Consider the following 19,476-nt stretch of genomic DNA (forward strand, 5'->3'; position numbering starts at 1 on the left):
AAACTAATGTAACATTGCTTGTCAACTGTACTTAAAAATATATATAAGCTAGCTAACTAAGCACATGCATTCATTACCTCTTCTTCCTGAGACCCCATTAAAATGCTAATAAAGGAATTTAAAAATGATACAAACTCATACATAATAGAAAATGAGAATGAGACCACCAAAATTTTTTAATTTTACATACCAAGTGAGTGCAGTCTGACTAAACAAAATGAAAGAAACCATAATGTAGAATAGGTTCAGATGGTGCTGTAGCCAACAGGGAGATTAAATAAAGATCTTTGCATAGAACAAAAGAGCCCTCCCTTATCTCAGATACCGTAACCAGGCATTTATCCCAGGCTAAAAATCAAGAGTTCTCATAATCTCTGGGGAGGAGTTGGGCAGCTATTTGAACATTTAATGACTACAGCAGTCTTCATTCTGGCACAATAGCTAGTTTTCTGCCCACTCACCCTTGAGTGAAGTTGTGCAAGTTGGCAAGACCTTCCCAAGTTCACAAGATTCCTAATCAGCATTCCAATTACCTCATCTTAAACATGAACAGACAACCAAGGATTAGATAATTAGATACTCAAAAGAAGTCTCCAATTTAGGGGGCGGGGGAAGGGGAGAAAGATAAACAGAGAATGGCCATAGAAGAAATAGAGAAACTTCAGAGAACTTTAAAAATAATAACTGGGATGCTCCTAGACTTATTACACCTAGGAAACAAGAATAGTATACCAGTATACCCAGATGAAGTAACAATCCAAGAATAAAAAGTAAGTCTTAAAATTAGAAAGAAGAAATTGCCAAAATTATAAATTCACTTGAAGTGTTAAAAGATTAAGCCAATGAAATTTTTTTAAATAGAAAAAATATGCAAAGAGATGGAAATTGCAAGAGAAAATATAAGAGTAAGAATACAAAAGGACTAATATTATAAAAAAAAGAGGAAAACAAAGTAAATAGAAGATGGAAAATTACTCAAAAATCCTGGAAGAAAATCTGCCAGAGCTTAACGTGTCTACTAGTACAGAGCAAAAACAAATAAAAAACAACCTTGTAAATATTACAAATGCAAAGACAAAGAGAAGATCCAGATCCTAAATTTCCAAAGAGAAATAAGTGACCCATAAAAGAACAAGAATCAAGCTTACATTAGAATTCTTATCATCAACACTAAATGAAAGAAAACAGACTTTCAAGTTTCTTTTTTTTTTTAACGTTTATTTTTGAGACAGAGAGAGACAGAACATGAACGGGGGAGGGTCAGAGAGAGAGGGAGACACAGAATCTGAAACAGGCTCCAGGCTCTGAGCTGTCAGCACAGAGCCTGACATGGGGCTCAAACTCACAGACTGTGAGATCATGACCTGAGTTGAAATCAGACGCTTAACCGACTGAGCCACCCAGGCGCCCCTGGACTTTCAAGTTTCTGAGGGAAATATTTCTTGACCTCAAAACCTAAGAAAAAATTTAATTTTCAAAAAAGTCCCATTCCTACCTGAATCATCATTAAGTAAAAGAGCAGAATGAAAACACTTTCAGATAAGCAGGGACTCCTAAAGTTAAACTCCCACATACCCCCTTTTTTTTAATGTTTATTTATTTATTTATTTTGAGAAAGAAAAAGAGCACAAGCAGGGGCGAGGCAGAGAGAGGGAGAGAGAGAATCCCAAGCAGGCTCCAAGCTGCCAGCACAGAACCTGACATGGGGCTCAAACCCATGAACCATTAGATAACAACCTGAGATCACAACCTGAGCTGAAACCAAGAGCCAGACACTTAACCAACTGAGCCACCCAGGCACCCCTATACTCCCACATAACCTTTTTTAAAAAAGAGTTTCTTGAAGATGTGCTCAGGCAAAATGAGGTAGAAAACAGCGTATTTGACAATACATTTAGGGGTCACTAGATCTAATTCAGGAGGACAGGGAAGATCTAATTCAGGGAAGTCCCAAAAGCTTAGGCTACTGGGAGAGAAATCTGAAGAAAAGAGAATTCAACTGAATGACCGTGATAGAAAGCTTAGAAAATGCTGTTTTCTGGTGTTCAACTTTTAGACCCAACATATTAATAAATTATAAATAACTTGACATAGTTAAAGCATAGTTTATAAAGTATACTGTTGTTGACAATATAAAGGTAAAAATACCCTTTTACGGTATTTTAACTTTAAGATGTGGAACATAGGAAGGAAAGGTAGAAGATAAAAGCATTCAAGAGATTATGTTTATTATTGACAAAACTTTTCTGGTTGTTAAAACGTATTGTCAGAAGTAGGAAAAGTAACCAATGGAGGAGCGAGGAATTGTTAGTCTATATTGAGAGGGTAGGCAGACACACGGTACAGGATTTATAAGTAAGCTAAATCATCAATCTAGATAGTTCATCAAGAAATGGTGGCAGAAGATTTAATAGTATTTAACTGGCAATATTCCCCTATTTTTCTGCAGATTCTATACAATTCTATCAAAATCTCAGCTGCCTTTTTTCCCCCAAAATTGACAAGCTGATCCTAAAATTCACATGGAAATGTAAAGGGTTCAGGATAGCCAAAACAATTAAAAAATAATAATTAGAACAGGGGTGCCTGGGTGGCTCAGTCAGTTAAGCATCTGACTTCAGCTCAAGTTGCAATCTTGCAGTTCGTGGGTTTGAGCCCCACATCAGGCTCTGTGCTGACAGCCTGGAGCCTGCTTTGGATCCTGTGTCTCCCCCTCTCTCTTTGTCCCTCCCCCACTCTCTCTCTCTCTCTCTCTCTCTCTCTCTCTCTCTCTCTCTCTCTTTCAAAAATAAACATTAAAAAATTTTTTAAGAAAAAAATTAGTCATTCTTCAAGATTTCAAAACTGACTACAAAACTACAGTAATCTAGATAGTATAGTACTAGAATAGTGATAGACATATATATCAGTGAAATAGAATTGAATGTTAAGAAATAACCCATACATTTATGGACAATTGATTTTCAACAAGAACTTCAAGATAATTTGATGGGAAAAAATAATCTTTTCAACAAATGGTGCTATAACAATTGTATATCCACATGCAAAAGAATGAAACTGGACCCCTACCTCACATATACCAAAATTAATTTAAAATGGACCACAGACCTAAATATACATGCAAAAACTGTAATACTCTTAAAGAAAACATAGGTATAAGTTTGTGTGACCTTGGATTAGGCAATTATTTCTTAGCTGTGAAACCAAACCTATAGGTGACAAAAGAAAAAAAATACGAAAATTGGACTTCACCAAAATGAAAAACTTTTGTATTATTCAGCCTTAAAAAGGAATGAAATTCTGACATACTACAACATGGATGAACCTTGGAGACATTATACCAGGTGAAATGACCCAATCACAAAAGGACTGTATATTATATGATTCCATCCATACGATAAACCTGGAGTATTTGAAGTCATAGAGTCAGAAAGTAAAAGGGTGGTTGACAGGGGTTTGGAGCAAGGAGAATATAACGTTAGTGTTTAGGAATTAGAGTACTTCCCAAACTTCAGTTTGGGGAAAAATGAAGTCCTGGAAATGATAGTCATGATGATTGCAGATCAATGTGGATATATTTAATGCCACACAACTGTATAGTCAAAAATGGTTCAAATAGTAACCATTATGTTGTATTGTATTTTACCACACACAAAAAAATCTTTTGTGCTTCAAGTATACTGGTTTGGACTGAATTGTGTTCTTTCAAAGTTCCTCACCCTTTCCCTTAACCCTCAATTTAGTTGGAGAGAGGCCTTAAAAGAGGTAATTACAGTTAAATAAGGTCGTAAGAGTGGGAAGCCTAATCCCATAGGACTGATGTCCTTGTAAGAAGAGGAAGAGACACTTGGGGCATATGCACAGAGAAAAGGCCACACAAGGACACAACCAGAAGATGGCCATCTGCAAGCCAACCAAACATGCTAACATCTCGATCTTAGTTAGACATTCAGCCTCCAGAACTGTGAGAAATAAATTTTTGTTGTTTACGCCCCCAGTCCCTGATGTTTTGTTATGGTATCTTTACCAGACTAGTACAGATTTTGATACTGAGAAGTGGGATTTTGCTGCAACAGATACCTAAAAAAATGTGGAAGTGGCTTTGGAATTGGATTATGAATAGAGGCTAGAAGAATTTTGAGGTGCTTGCTAGAAAAAGCCTAGATAGGGGCACCTGGGTGGCTCAGTCGGTTGAGCGTCTGACTTCGGCTCAGGTCATGATCTCGCGGTCGGTGAGTTCGAGCCCCACGTCGGGCTCTGGGCTGACAGCTCAGAGCCTGGAGCCTGTTTCAGATTCTGTGTCTCCCTCTCTCTCTGACCCTCCCCCGTTCATGCTCTGTCTCTCTCTGTCTCAAAAATAAATAAATGTTAAAAAAAAAAAAAAGAAAAAGCCTAGATTGCCTTGAAGAGAGGCTGTTGGTACAAAAATGGATGTTAAAGGTGATTCTGGTGAGATCTGGGGCAGAAATGAGGAGCATGTTACTGAAAACTGGAAGAAAACTGACCCTTATAAGATGGCAAAGAAATTGGCCAAATTGTGTTCTAGTATTTTGTGGAAATAATTTAAAAGTAATAAAGTTGATGGGGCGCCTGGGTGGCTCAGTCAGTTAAGCCTCTGATTTCAGCTCAGGTCATGATCTCACTGCTCAAAAGTTCGCAAGTTCAAGCCCTGTATCCAGCACTGTGTTGACAGCTCAGAGCCTGGGGCCTGCTTCAGATTCTGTCTCCTCCCCTCTTCCAGCTCTCTCTCTCTCCTTCTCTCTCTCTCTCTCAAATTAAAAAAATAAAGTAATAAAGTCGAATATTTCTAAGCAAAGTGTTAAAGGTGCAGTCTCATTTCTTCTTACTAGTTATAGTAAAATGCAGGAAGAGAGAGATAAATAGAAGGTATTATTCAACAAAAAGGAACCAAAGTGAAGATTTGGAAAATTCTTAGTCTATCTGTGATATTATGATTTATATTTGGTCATTCAGAGGACCAAAAAATATTTCTCAAATATGCTCAGTCTTTGTCCACTGTTCCTGGTTCTCAGTTCCCAAAACCCTTGGCATTTCCTGAACAATAAAAGCAATGGGACCATCTCTCGTCATAATGTTTGGTCTCCTGTCTTCAGTTCCTGAAATCACTTCAGAGACATAAAGGTGAAATAGGTGTCTTGTTATTCATAGCAAGTCCCTTTCCACCACAACTGAGATTATGTTAATGAAGTGACTTTTGGAAAGCACCTAAGGATGAGGGCTGGTTACCAGGGGAACCAAACAGGAATAGAGGTTTGGAACTTTCAGTCTCCCCACCAATCCCCAGCTCTTGGGAAGAGAGAGGTGCTGGAGTTTGAATCAATTACCAATGGCCAATGATTTAATCAATCTTGCCTACATAATGAAGCTCCATCAAAAACCCGAAAGAATGACATTGGAGAGCTTCTGGGATGGTGAACACAAGGAGGGTATGAGTAAAGTGATGTACCTGGAGAGAGCATGGAAGTTCTGTGTCCTTTTACCATGTTTTTACTGTGCCTAATGCCTCTCTTCCATCTGGCTGTTCCTGAATTATATCCTTTTATAATAAACCAGTAATCTACTAGGAAAATGTGTCTCTGAGTTCTGTGAGCCACTCTAGCAAGTTAATCAATCCCAAAGAGAGGGGCATGGGAACCTCTGATTTATAGCCAGTTGGCCAGAAGATAATAACATAGGCTTGCATCCGACATATGAAGGTGTAGGGAAGAGAGGGGGGTGACAGGAGTCTTGTAGGACTGAGTCCATAACCTATGGGATCTGATGCTATCTCTGGGTAGATACTGTCCACTGAGTGGAAATGTAAGATATCCAGCTGGTATCTGGAGAATTACTCCTTGATGATGTGGGGAAACCCACCTCCTTCCCACAAGTTGGAATTGGGTGCAGAACCCAATTACTATCCATATTAGAAATAAGAAAAGGTATATTCTGGAGAGCACACTAAGGGTGTGGCTAGAAAAATCATTTGATAAAGAGATCATAGGTGCTGTAGAGTCCAAGGACAGGCTGCCCTAAGATGGGCCACTTTAGCATGAACATTATTTTGAATTAAAAACAAAACCCAGCAGATTCAGAAAAAAAGCATTTTACCTCCCCCTCAACTGCCTCTTTGTACCAGGAAGAGAGTTATTAACAGAGATTTCTCTTTACCTAAGAAACTTATCTACCTATTAGAGTAACCTTGGTTTTCCAAACATCTTTCACCTTCCTGCTAGTAGTCTTTTCTCCCCTTTATATCCTCAGATACCTCTTTTTTAGCTCATATAAGCATCATGTTGCCTGAATGTCTTTGGAATTTCCTGTCTGTGTGGATTCCCTGTATGTACGCAATTAAATTTGATTTTCTCTTGTTAATCTGTCTCATATCAATTTGATTCTTAGTCCAGCTAGAAGGACCTTGAAATAAGAGAAAAAATTCTCTCTCCCCATAGTGTGATTCATGGATTTAGCCATCTCAGAAGTATCCAGGAAAGAAGTGAGATTATACCAGAAGAAACACTGCCAGCTGGGAATAAAGGGGATAGAATCAACAAAGTAAAGGAATCTTGTCAGACTTCTGGGATTCTACAGGATAAAATAATAGAGTTCTCTGGCTGCCAGTCCCCATTGTCCTCAAGAAAAGGGAGGAATAACACCAAAAGCTATTCAGAGATCAGCAGGGCTGTATCACTCCAACCATGAACTCAGAGGATACAGGTCTGGGGGGGCAAGGCTGTATCCTTGGCTTCAGTAGGTCAGGCTGCTACCAACCAATCTCTCAGGAACAAAACTGCTGCCCAGGACCAAGAGGATAATGCTGCTACCCCCTTAAGCCCAAAGGGCAAAACACTGAGCCAAAAAAGACTACTTTGAGCCTTAAAATCTAATGGAATTTGCCTTGCTAAGTTTTGGACTTCCTTTGGACCCACCCCCTTTCTTCTTTCTGATATCTTTCTTTTAAAATGGGGATGTCTAGGGACACCTGGGTTGCTCAGTCGGTTAAGCGCCTGACTTTGGCTCAGGTCACAATCTCATGGTTCATGGGTTTGAGCCCCGCATTGGGCTTGAAGCCTGGAGCCTCTCCCTCTCTCTCTGCCCCTCCCCCCACCTGCATTCTGTCTGTCTCTCAAAAATAAATAAACATTAAATTTTAATTTATTTAAAAAATTAAAAAAAAATTTTTTTAATGTTTATTTACTTTGAGAGACAGAGACAGAACATGAGCCGGGGAAGGGCAGAGAGAGAGGGAGACACAGAATCTGAAGCAGGCTCCAGGCTTTGTGGAGCATCCGACTTTGGCTCAGGTCACGATCTCACAATTTGTGGGTTTGTGCCCCGCATCGGGTTCTGTGCTGACAGCAAAAAGCCTGGAGCCTGCTTCAGATTCTGTGTCTCCCTCTCTCGCTGCCTTTCCCCCACTCATGCTCTGTCTCTGTCTCTCAAAGTAAATAAACATTAAAAAAAATTTTTTTTAATTTTTTAAATAAATTAAAAAAAATAAAGTGGGAATGTCTATCCATGCCTATCTCACCTTTCTGTCTTGGAAGCACATAATTTGTCTCACAGGCTCACAACTGGAAGAGGAATTTTGCCTCAGCATGAATCATATTTCAAGTCTCATCCATACCTGATTTAGATGATATTTAGATAAGGCTTTGGACATAGATTTGGTTCTGAAAGAGTTAAGAATTTGGGATTGGGGGTGAATGTATTTTGCATGTGAGAAGGGTATACCCAGAAGGCAAATTGTTTGGACTGAACTGTGTTCTCCTAATTAGTTATATGTGGAAACCTTACCCCACAACGTGGCTGTATTTGGAGACAGGGCCTTTTATTTATTTTCTTTTTTAATGTTAATTTTTGAGAGAGAGAGAGCTTGGGGGAGGGGCAGAGAGAGAGAGGGACAGAGGATCTGCAGTGGACCCCACGCTGATACCACAGAGCCAGATGCAGGGCCCAATGTGGGGTGCAGTGTGGGGGCCCGAACTCGTGGAACCACGAGATCATGACCTGAGCCAAAATCAAGAGTCCGACACTTAACCTTCTGAGCCACCCAGGCACCCCCAGAGACAGGGCCTTTTAAGAGATGATAAAGGTTAAGTGAGGTCATATCCAGTCTGTGGGATTTTCATATGGCAGCCCTAATAGACTAACTCAGACACTGTCAGAAAAGTGAAAAGACAACACACAGAATGGGAAAAAATTTTGCAAACCATATATCTGATATTATAGCCAGAATATATAAATAACTCTTAAAATTCAACAATAAAAATACAACCCCATTAAAAAATGGGTCCAAATTATGAATAGATATTTCTCCAAAGAAGATACATAAATAGCCAAAAATCACATGAAAAGACACTCAACATCATTAGTCATAAGGGCAATGCAAATTAAAATCATAATGAGATATCACTTCACACCCACTAGGATGGCTATAATAATTTTTTTTAAGACTTATATTAACAAGTGTTAATAATAAGGATGCAGAGAAATCAGAACACTCATACCCTCCTGGCGGGAACACAAAATGCCATAGCCACTTCGTAAAACATTCTGGCACTTCCTTGAAAAGTTAAACATAGAGTTATGATAAGACCCAGCAATTCCACTCCTAGGTATATACCTGAGAGTTTAAACGTCCACAGAAAACATGAAAATTTGTATATGAGTGTAATAGCAGCATTATTCATAATAGCTGAACAGTGGGAAATAAATCATTAAAAAACACAATTTCAATAAATTGCTGGCTTGCAAGAAAACAAAAGAATTGTCCTCAAATACTCAGTGCCTTATGAATAACAAATATTTATTTCTCACCTAGTTGGAAATTGACAGCTGGAGGGAGGGGCAGTTCAGCTGCTGTGTCCCTGATCTAAGTGCAAGTCAAATTCAGTCAGTCTCACATGTCTCCCATTCAAGGATTGGGACATAAGGAACACTAGTCACCTGCGTTATATTTTCCTCATGATGGAAGGCAGAACACAAGAGGCTGAGCCACAAAAATTCCTTGAAGGGGCACCTGGAGCTTGCTTCAGATACTGTCTCCCTCTCTGCCCCGCTTCTACTCTGTCTCTTTCTCTCAAAAATAAATAAATATTAAAACAAAAACAAAAACCTCTGAAGGCTGCACTCAGATGTGTCATATGTCCCGCCTCCTCACATTATATTAACCAAAGCAAAAGTAAATCGCACGACCAGATCCAAAATAATTGTGGGAAAAGTATACTCTTCTCATGGAGTAGAATGGGGGAAGACAAGAAAGAAGGAAAAAGACATGACCTTACCTTTATTTTATTTATTTATTTTTTAATGTTTATTTATTTTTGACAGAGAGACAGCGAGCATGAGTGGGGTAGGGGCAGAGAGAGAGGGAGACACACAATCCGTAGCAGGCTCCAGGCTCTGAGCTATCAGCACAGAGCCCAACGGCGGGGGGCGGGGGCTCAAACTCACAGACTGGGAGATTATGACCTGAGCCGAAGTCAGACGCTCAACCGACTGACTGAGCCACCCAGGCGCCTCTTGACCTTACCTTTAAAAAATTTGTTTCTAAAACTTGTGCACACCACTTCTGCTTATTTCCATGGCAAAAGCTCACTACATGGTCATTCTTTGCTCAAGGACAAACTGGAAATATAGCCTTTATTGTGGATGGTCATGGACCCGTCAAAATTAAGAAGTTCTATTACTGAAATAAGGAGAAAAGGGCTAGTGAGCGACAACTATCACTCTCTGCCACAAACCTCTACCTAGAAAGCATCACAAAAACACAAGGGAATGAAAATGTGGCAGGCTAAGGACATGAAGGCAGTTTCCTGATTTAAATCTGCCTAAAGTCCCCAAAAGAGAATTGAGAGAATGGAGGTGAGCTTATATGCATGTAATGGGTGAGGACTTTCCATGTGTATAAAAGACATAAATCCACACATTAGAGGTCACTAAAAATACTAAGTAAGAAGAAATCCAGCCTAGAATATTGACTGAAACTGACAACATAAAAGACAACACTTTTTTTTTTTTTTTGGACAACATATTGTAAAATCAGTTGCATTATTTTCCTAGGGCTGCTGTAACACAGAGCCACAGAGTGGGTGGCTTAATATATGAGAAATTTATTGTCTCATAGTTCTGGAGTCTAGAAGTCCAAAATCCAGGTGTCAGCAGTCATGCTTCCTCTGAACTGGTGGGGAAAAGCCTTCCTTGCCTCTTCCTAGTTTCTGATGATCTGTAGCAAACCTTGTCCGTCCTTGGCTTGTAACTGCAGCACTTCAGTCTCTGCCCCCATTATCATATGATATCTCTTCATATGTGTGTGTCTCTTTTCCTCTCCTAACAGGACACCAGTCATATTGGATTAATGACTTCTCCAATATAACCTTATCTTAACTAATTATCCACAATTGCCTTATTTCAAAATAAGGTCCCATTCTTAGGTACTGGGGCTTAAGGCTTTAGCATATCTTTTTGAGTGATACAATTCAACTCATAACATCAGACAAATAAAAGATCAGCTTACTTACAAAGGCACAGTAATTAAAGTGACAGCAGACTTGTTAACACAAAAGGGAAGCCAGAAGACAGAATACTATCTTCAAGTGAGGAGAGACATCTTGGAATTGTGTACCCAGTAACGCTATTTTATAAGACCAAGGACAAAACAGAGACATTTCAAATAAACAAAAGCACAGGGTTTATTACTAATTGATCTTCATTAAAGGAAAATATAAATGATATTTCAGAAAAAAAAAATCCTAGGAGCGCCTGATGACTCAGTCTGTTGGGGGTTCAACTCTTGATTTCAGCTCAGGTCATGATCTTCCAGTTGGTGGGATAGAGCCTCAAGTCAGGTTCTGTGCTAACAGCGTGGAGCGTGCTTGGGATTCTCCCTCTTCCCCCCCCCTCCCCCTGCCCTTCCCCCATTCATGCACATGCACTCACTCTCTCTCTCTCAAAATAAATAGACATTTTTTTAAAAAGAGAACAAATCCTAGAAAAAGTTCTGAAAGGAGTATGGTGATCAAAGAAATTAGTGAACACGTGGAGATATCTAGAAAAATATAGTTTATAACTTCCCAAAACTGATCGAAGAAGAAATAGTAGGCCCAAATGTTTCTATAACAAAGAAATTTTCTTGGTATTAAATATTAAAAACTCTTGCATTAAAAAAAAAAAGTCCAGAAGGCTTTACAAATCAGGTCTACAAAATATTTAAGGAACAAATAATTTTAAACTTATTTTCAACTCTTCTGGAGAATTTATAAAAAATAGAGTTAGAAAATGCCCCCAATCCAACTCATTTACTGAAGTTAATAAAACATTAATACCAAAGTCAGACAAGGACAATATAAGAACGTTGTTACAGAGTAATAATACTCATGACTAAAGGTGCAAAAATATTAAGTAAACCAAATGCAACAATATATTTAAAAGACAGTGTATTATAATTCGGTTGGGCCTACCCAGGTGTACAAATGTGATTTAATATTAGAAAATCAACTAATTTACTACATTAAGATATTAAAAAGTTATATCAAAGATTCACAAATAAAATAATATTTGATAAAATCCAGTACCCATTTATGATAAAAACTCTTAGCAAAACACCTCGTGTCCTAGCGACGCGCCTCGTTGCTAGGGGCGGAGGCCTGTGAGGCTGTGGAGTGTGGTGGCTGTGGACCCCTCCACCCCGCCCCCAACCGGTCTCAGCTCCCAGCCTGGCCAGCCCGCTGTAATTACAGAGATTAGGAAGTGGCTGCCTGAACTATTTTCCAAAGGATAAACATTACAAAGCATTGAATGGCAGCCTCCCAAGAAAATGCTATTGGTTTGGGAGGAACACAACTTCCAGCCACAAGGAATGCTGCTGCTCAGGCGCCATCCAAAGCAAGCTCCTCCTCAGAAGGCTTTGTGTGGGTTCCATGCAGTGATGGGGAAGCTGCAAAGCAAACCCAAACACAGCGCTTATAAATACACAGGCTCGATGGAATTGTAGAAGAGAGAATTCAAACTAAAACTTGTCGGGAGTATAGCCCAGCCCACATGGATACTGTCTCTGTTGTTGCTGCTCTGAATTCATACCTGTATGTCTCTGCAGGAAAGATAAGACAGTTGTGGCCTATAACTGGAAAACTAGAAATGTGGTTCAAAGGACATTAAGGAGGAATCATTAAGATAGCCTGTATTAACAAACCAAGCCAGGTCTTCAGCCTGACAGCCATGACAGGATGGTCATGATGTAGGGCTTGGATGGTGCCCTACAACCAAGGCAGTGGTTCTCTTGCCATCACGCTATGGTGCTCACTGGATTGGTTGTGAGTCTAGACTCATCACACCTGTGCACTGGCTCTCAGGACAACACCCTGCTTCTGTGGGATGTTGGGACTGGACAGTGTTCAAAGAAAGCTTCCACCTCCAGGGACCTGGTCACAGACCTGTTCTGGGTCCCCCCAAAACCATACAGGCTTCTGAAGATAAAACCATTAGATTATGGGATGGTCAAGGGTTACAGGTAGCTCATGTATTTCCTGCAAAGAAGCATATTCAGACCTACTGCAAGCTCAGTGAGGACAAACACAAGTATATCTCCTACAGCAATGGCTTTGGAAGGCAAGGCTGTGGAACTACACTGTGGGACCTAAGGCAGATGCAAACAGAATATGAATATAAGGAGCATTTCCTGTTGCATCCTGTGTCTTTCTACCAAGACCATTGGCCCTAATGTCTATAACTGCTACCTCATCACATGACTGCAAAGTGAAGATTTACTGGAGCCTGCCTGTTCACCTTATCCCTGGATGGATCAAGACCTTTGACTTCCTTGGCTGTTGCTGACAGCGTCTTCTCACTGTATGCAAGTTTTAGCAGAGGAATTCACCTACTCAGATACATAACCATATCGACAAAAATTTCATTCAACTTACTTCTGAACATAGCATGCTGACTATATACCCTTAATGATATATAGTTGAGCACCTGGGTGGCTCAGTCTGATAAGCATCTGACTTTGGCTCAGGTCATGATCTCATAGCTTGTGAGTTTGAGCCCCGCATGGGGCTCTGTGTTGACAGTATGGAACCTGGAGCCTGCTTCAGATTTTGTGTTTCCCTCTCTCTCTGCCCCTCCCCTGCTTGTGCTTTCTCTCAAAAATAAACATTTAAAGAAATTAAAAATAATATATAGTCTAATAACTACAAAAATATTTGAAAGTTACTTAGATTTATTGTTAGTGGCATCAATGGAATAGTAATTCTGAAACTATTTATTTTTTTAAGTAGGCTTGGGGCTTGAACTCTGGACCCCAAGATCAAGACCTGAGCTGACGTCAAGAGTCAGATGCTTAACCAACTGAGCCACCCAGGAGCACTCCCCACCCCTCCCCCCATCCTTTTAAAAGCTAGATCACATTATTTCACCTTCATGCTCAAAGCACTCCAGTGGCTTTCTACCTTGCTCACAGTAAAATCCAAATTCTTATAATGGCCTTTAATTCCTACACGATTTAGTTCCCTCTGACTCTCTGACCTTATCTGCTATTCTCCTAGTTCATTCTGTGCCAGTTGTACTGAGTTCCTTGCTGTTTCTCAACCATGCCAAGCATGCTCTTGCCTCAAGACTTGCTCCTTCTCATGGGCACATCTTCTGCCAGATGGCTTCAAGGGTTGTTTTCTTACTTCCTTCAGGTCTCAGTTGTAACCATCCCTGAAGCCTCCCTGATTCCCTATGCAGAACAGCTATCTCTCTACATGCTGGGGCAATAAAACAAAAAACAAACAAAGAAAAGCCATCTTTCCATGTCCTCCCTGCCCCCCCCACTTGTTTCATTTTTCTCCATTTGACATACTATATATATAGATATATATGTACTATCTGTATCTGTATATATGTACATACAGATACAGATATATATGTATATCTACATATACATCTATATATGTATATCTATATATACATATGTAGATATACATATATATCTGTATGTGTATGTATTATGCTTGTTTATTTATTTTCTATCTCCTCCTCTGAAATATAAGTTCTATGAGGGAAGGAACTTTCTTTTATTCCCTGTTTTATGCCTAGTGCTTGGAACATAGTTGGCACTTAGAAAAAATTGCTTAATGAATAAATGAATGAGCAAAAATATTGGACATTTGGGTTACTTCAAGCTTTGTGTTTACAAAGTTTTGTGTATATTCCTTCCATATTTTATAATTAATTCCTTTGTATATATTCTCAAAATGAGATAATTGAAAAAAATATTTTTTGGCTTTTAATAAAAGTTACCAAATTGCTTTCCAAAATAATTAATATAATTATGTAGAAGATACTAGTTATAAGATGTTCCTGTTAGGCATTATACTTTTGAACTTTTCCACAAATTTTATAGGAAAAACTAGCAAATGTGATTATTTTCCCTTTTTTTTAAATTTATTTATTTGGTTTTTTTTTTTTTAGTAATCTCTAAACCCAATGTGAGGCTTGAACACACAACCCTGTGATCAAGAGTCAAATGCACTCCCGACTGAGCCAGCTGGGTGCTCCTCCATATTTATTTATAACTATCATTAGTATATTTAAATAAACAAATAGAATATAAATAAAAATGATATTTTAAAAAAATTAAAATCTTACCCACAGGTTTTGTCAGGTTTATTCACCTTTGTGGCTTTGACCTATCTAACTGTACTTAAAGGTGAACTTAGCAATAGATTCTAAACATTACTTTCTGGGGCGCCTGGGTGGCTCAGTCGGTTAAGCATCCTGCTTTGGCTCAGATCATGATCTCATGGTTCTTGAGTTCAAGCCCTGCATCAGGCTCTGTGCTGACAGCTGGGAGCCTGGAGCCTGCTTCTGAATCTGTGACTCCCTCTCTCTCGGCCCTTCCCCCACTCATGTTCTGTCTCTGTCTCTCAAAATAAATAAATATTAGAAAAAAAATTTTAATAAAAAAAATAAACACTGCTTCCTATTTCCTCCATTAGGGGTTGTACAGGATTCTAAATTCTACTTATTAATTTTATCTTAGTTACCAAATCTCACACTAGAGGGAGAGGTAGTTTTTCTGCCTTCATGACAATGCCTTTAAAAAAAAAATACCATGTCCCTCCCCACAATGGCTTCTGTACCCTGTAACATATGAATGTATACATATGGATTATATGTCTCTGCTTGAGTAACTTCCTACAATTATATTTTCATAGAAGAGAGTAGTTATATACAGCCATCCAAAGTCTCAGCAAGGGATATGCTTGGCTTTGGTTTTTGATGAGAAAAGTATTTAATATAATGTTAAAATTGCTATGATACCCTACCCAAAATAACTCATTTGTCAGTTCACTTTCTTTAGATAGCACCTTGTCTCATGAACCACCTACTCCCAAATGTTATTCTCAATTACCATTTGCAACCACTTCCTCCTAATGCCCACTCCCAACTGCCTTTCTAAATCAATGTTTCACAGTTCCTACTTTGTTGCTGTTCTTTCCAATTGTTGGAATTTTTTTTAAGATTTTATTTTTTTAAGTAATCTCTACACCCAACATGGGACTCAAACTTACAACCCTGAGATCAAGTGTTGCATGCTCTACTGACTGAGCCAGCCAAGCATCCCTTCAGTTGTCATTTTAACCAAACAGCTAATTATCTTTGTCAACCATAATTGCTAATAGGCCAACCTTTCTTTTTTTTTTTTTAATTTAATGTTTTTATTTATTTTTGAGACAGAGAGAGACAGAGCATGAGCAGGGGAGGGGCAGAGAGAGGCGAAGACACAGAATATGAAGCAGGCTCCAGGCTCCGAGCTGTCAGCACAGAACCCGACGCGGGGCTCGAACTCACGGACTGTGAGATCATGACCCGAGCTGAAGTCGGACGCCCAACCGACTGAGCCACCCAGGCGCCCCTAGGCCAACCTTTCAAACTACAAGAATTTCAGGAAGAATTTTGGTTAAAAGAAATGTTCCTTTATTTTTGGCTATAAATATCTTGCTTTTTTTTTTTTTAATATAATCTACGGATAGCTTCTTGACTATATTACATTGTGCTATGTAAGAATCCAAAGCCTACATTAATCAGCAAAATGAGGTAATAAAACAATACCAAAAAAGAATGTGATTCTGGAAATAAAGACTAAATTAAGATTACATCACTGGAAGAGTAGGTAAGTTATATGAAGAAGACATTTCTCAGTTCTCACTAAGGGACCCAAGCTCCAATTTTCCCACTTTGCTATCTTTAGTTCATGGTTTCTAATCTCAAGATCCCCTCAGGGTCCAAGACAGACACTAATAAATCCAATAGTAAGTAGGTAGAAGAAAAGCAGAATACATTTTTCATATTAAGGAGATTTCCAGAAATTCCACACAACACTCCTACTTAAATCTTATTGGTTGGAAGTTAGTCACCTGTTCAGATCTACATTTAAGGAAAGTTGAGAAATAAAATCTTTTATCTGGGGGCGCCTGGGTGGCTCAGCCAGTTAAGCATCTGACTCTTAACTTTGGTTCAGGCCATGATCTCATGGTTTGTGAGAGCACCCCACATGGGGCTCTGTGCTGTCAGTGCAGAGCCTGCTTGGGATTATCTCTCTCTGCCCCTCCCCTGCTCTCTCTCTTATTCTCTCTCTCTCTCTCAAAATAAATAAATAAACAAATTTAAAAATATATATCTAACTCTTAAAAAAAGTTTGAGCAGCTAAAATTTGGAATTCTGTTCGTAACAAAGAGGGAGATAATAGATTTGGTAGGCAACTAGCAGTCTCTGCCAGAGGGACAATAATCAGGAAGCAAAAAGACTAATTCATGTGTATCAGGAGGCCTTGAGCACGACATAACCATAATATATAATAATACATACACTAATAATAGGTGTTAATAATACAGACCCTGAGACAGCAAGAAAATGTTGAATTATGTATACCAATCTTCTGTAAAGAAAGCAAAGGTGTGTCTAACACATTTTCTGTAGATGTCTATCTAAAATATTAAATATTTAAAACTTGGGGCATATAAAGTTTAATAAACTATGTAACTCACATTGTACTATAATGCACTAATACTTTTTTGCTTTTTTCTTTCTTTTTAAAGTAGGCTCTATGCCCAACATGGGGCTTGAATTTACCATGAGATCAAGAGCCATATGCTCTACCAACTGAGCCAGCCAAACACCACTAATCTGCTAATATCTTTAAAAAGGAGATTGATTATATATGATACATATATATATAACAGAAATTTTCACTCAGAATTTGCTCAAATTTAAGTTTTCAAAGCAGCTATATTTAATCCTTTCAGGATTCATTTGTAAGAAAAAATGGAAAAGAGGTGAAAATCTGTCTTTGCCCCATAAAATTCAACTTTGAGGCAGCTAGGTGGCTCAGTTGGTTGAACGTCTGACTTTGGCTCGGATCATGATCTTGCAGTTCATGAGTTCGAGCCCCACATTGGGCTCACTGCTGTCAGCCTGTCAGTGCAGAGCCCACCTGGGATCCTCTGTTCCCTTCTCTCAGCCCCTTGCCCACTTGCACTTTCCCCAAAATAAATAAATATTTTTTTAAAAAGGAAAAGAAAAAGAGGCCAACTTAATAGCAGCAATATGAAAAACAAATTTAGTAAACAAATAAATTTAGTTTAACAGCTTTGCCTAGACTGATTTGGACATTTTTCTCAAATGCTAATAACTCAGTACATTTTGTAGAGCAAACAATATATTCCTTAGTGAATCCTTGGACTTGTTAATTAAAAAAAAAAAAAACCCTTTGGCTTTATAAACAGTAAATGCAAACATTATTTCAGGAGCTCAGCAGTAGAAAACCAAGTGACATGGATTGTGCTAACACATATGTAATAAGTTTGACTAAAATGCTTTGGTTCTAATAGCTGAATAACCCTCTCAACATCTAAGAGTACTATTTATGATTAAAACAAAAATCACCCTGAAATTTTTATAAAATTAAAGAAAAATTCTTGACTCCTCTCTTGCTCCCAGCCCATACCCAATTCATCAGCAAATCTTTGAGTCACACCTTCAGAAGTTATCTAGAATCCAACTACTTCTGTCCAACACTTCTATTTCCAGCTCAGGTCACTATCACCTCTCATCCAGGTTATTGAAATAGGCTTCTAACTAATCTCCTTTTATGACATCCTTGCTCCCATTAGTTTGAACACAGAAGCTAGTAAGATCCTTTTAAAACTCACATAGGTAATGTCACTCTTCCACTCAAAATACTACAATGGCTTTCCTTCTTACTCAGAGTAAATAGAATTACCATATGATCCAGCAATTTCATTTCTGGGTATATATCCAAAGGAAGCAACAACACAAACTTGAGAAGACATACTCCCCCTCCCCACCCCTATGCTCATTGCAACATTATTTACAACAGTCAAGATACGGAATAAACCAGGGGTTGCTGACAGCCTCTGTGGCCTCCCCATATACTCAGAGGACAGCAAGCCTGTCCTCTGTGCCAGTCACCCTCAGTTTGGTCCCATGGGGACTGAGGTAGGCAGTTGTAAGTAAATGCCTTGTGGCTTTTACTCTCAAGTCTTAAAAAAAAAAGTCCAAGTATAAGTGAAGCCAGGCAGTTCAACCCCATGTTGTTCAAGGGTGAACTGTACAAATAAAATGGAATATCATTCAGCCACAAAAAAGAGAAGGAAATCCTAACATTTGTGACAACACAAATGGACCTTGAGGTCATTATACTAAGTGAAAAAAGTTAGAGAAAGACAAATACTGTATCATCTGATTTATACGTGGAATAAAAAAAAACCCTAAACTTATGGAAACAGAGTGGATTGGTGGTAGAGGGGACAGGGACAAGGATGGCTGAGGGTGCTCAAAGGGTACAAACTTCCAGTTATAAGATAATAAGTTCTAGAGGTGTAATGTACAGCATGCTGATTCTAGTTAATACCTTGTTGTATACTTGAAAGTTGCTAAGAGAACATATCTTAAAAGTTCTTATCACACAGAGGCACCTGGGTGGCTTAGTCAGTAAAGCATCTGACTCTTGCTTTCGGCTCAGGTCATGATCTCTGTGTCAGCACAGAGCCTGCTTAGAGGTCTCTCTCCCTTTCTCTCTGTCCCTACCATGTGTGCTCTCTCTCTCAAGGTGGATAAACTAAAAAAAAATTTTTTTAAGTTCTCTTCACACAAAAGATAACTTGTGAGGTGATGAATGTGTGAACTAACCTTATTGTGGAATTATTTTACAGTACATATGTATATCAAATTTATCACATAATACATCTTAAGCTTACACAATGTAATAAAACTAGAGAAAGAAAGAAAAAAATATAAAAATATGTTGGTTTCTATCCTTGGTTCCTGGCCCAGAGTTCCTAAAACCCTTATATTTTCCAAAGTGATGAGAGCACTAGCAGTTATCATTTGTTCTAATATTTGATCTTTGACCCTGGTTCCTGACACAGAGATTTGGAAAACTTGGCATCTCCTGGGTAATAGAAGAAT

The 19,476-nt window shown here is 38.7% G+C and overlaps 1 pseudogene; it reads left to right on the forward strand.

The window, feature by feature from the left end:
• Window positions 1-11,860: 11,860 nt before the first annotated feature.
• On the forward strand, window positions 11,861-12,943 carry LOC115518635 (annotated as a pseudogene).
• Window positions 12,944-19,476: the final 6,533 nt, after the last annotated feature.

Source organism: Lynx canadensis, chromosome B4 (genome assembly GCF_007474595.2).
Source record: "Lynx canadensis isolate LIC74 chromosome B4, mLynCan4.pri.v2, whole genome shotgun sequence".
In the NCBI taxonomy this organism is placed as follows: domain Eukaryota; kingdom Metazoa; phylum Chordata; class Mammalia; order Carnivora; family Felidae; genus Lynx; species Lynx canadensis.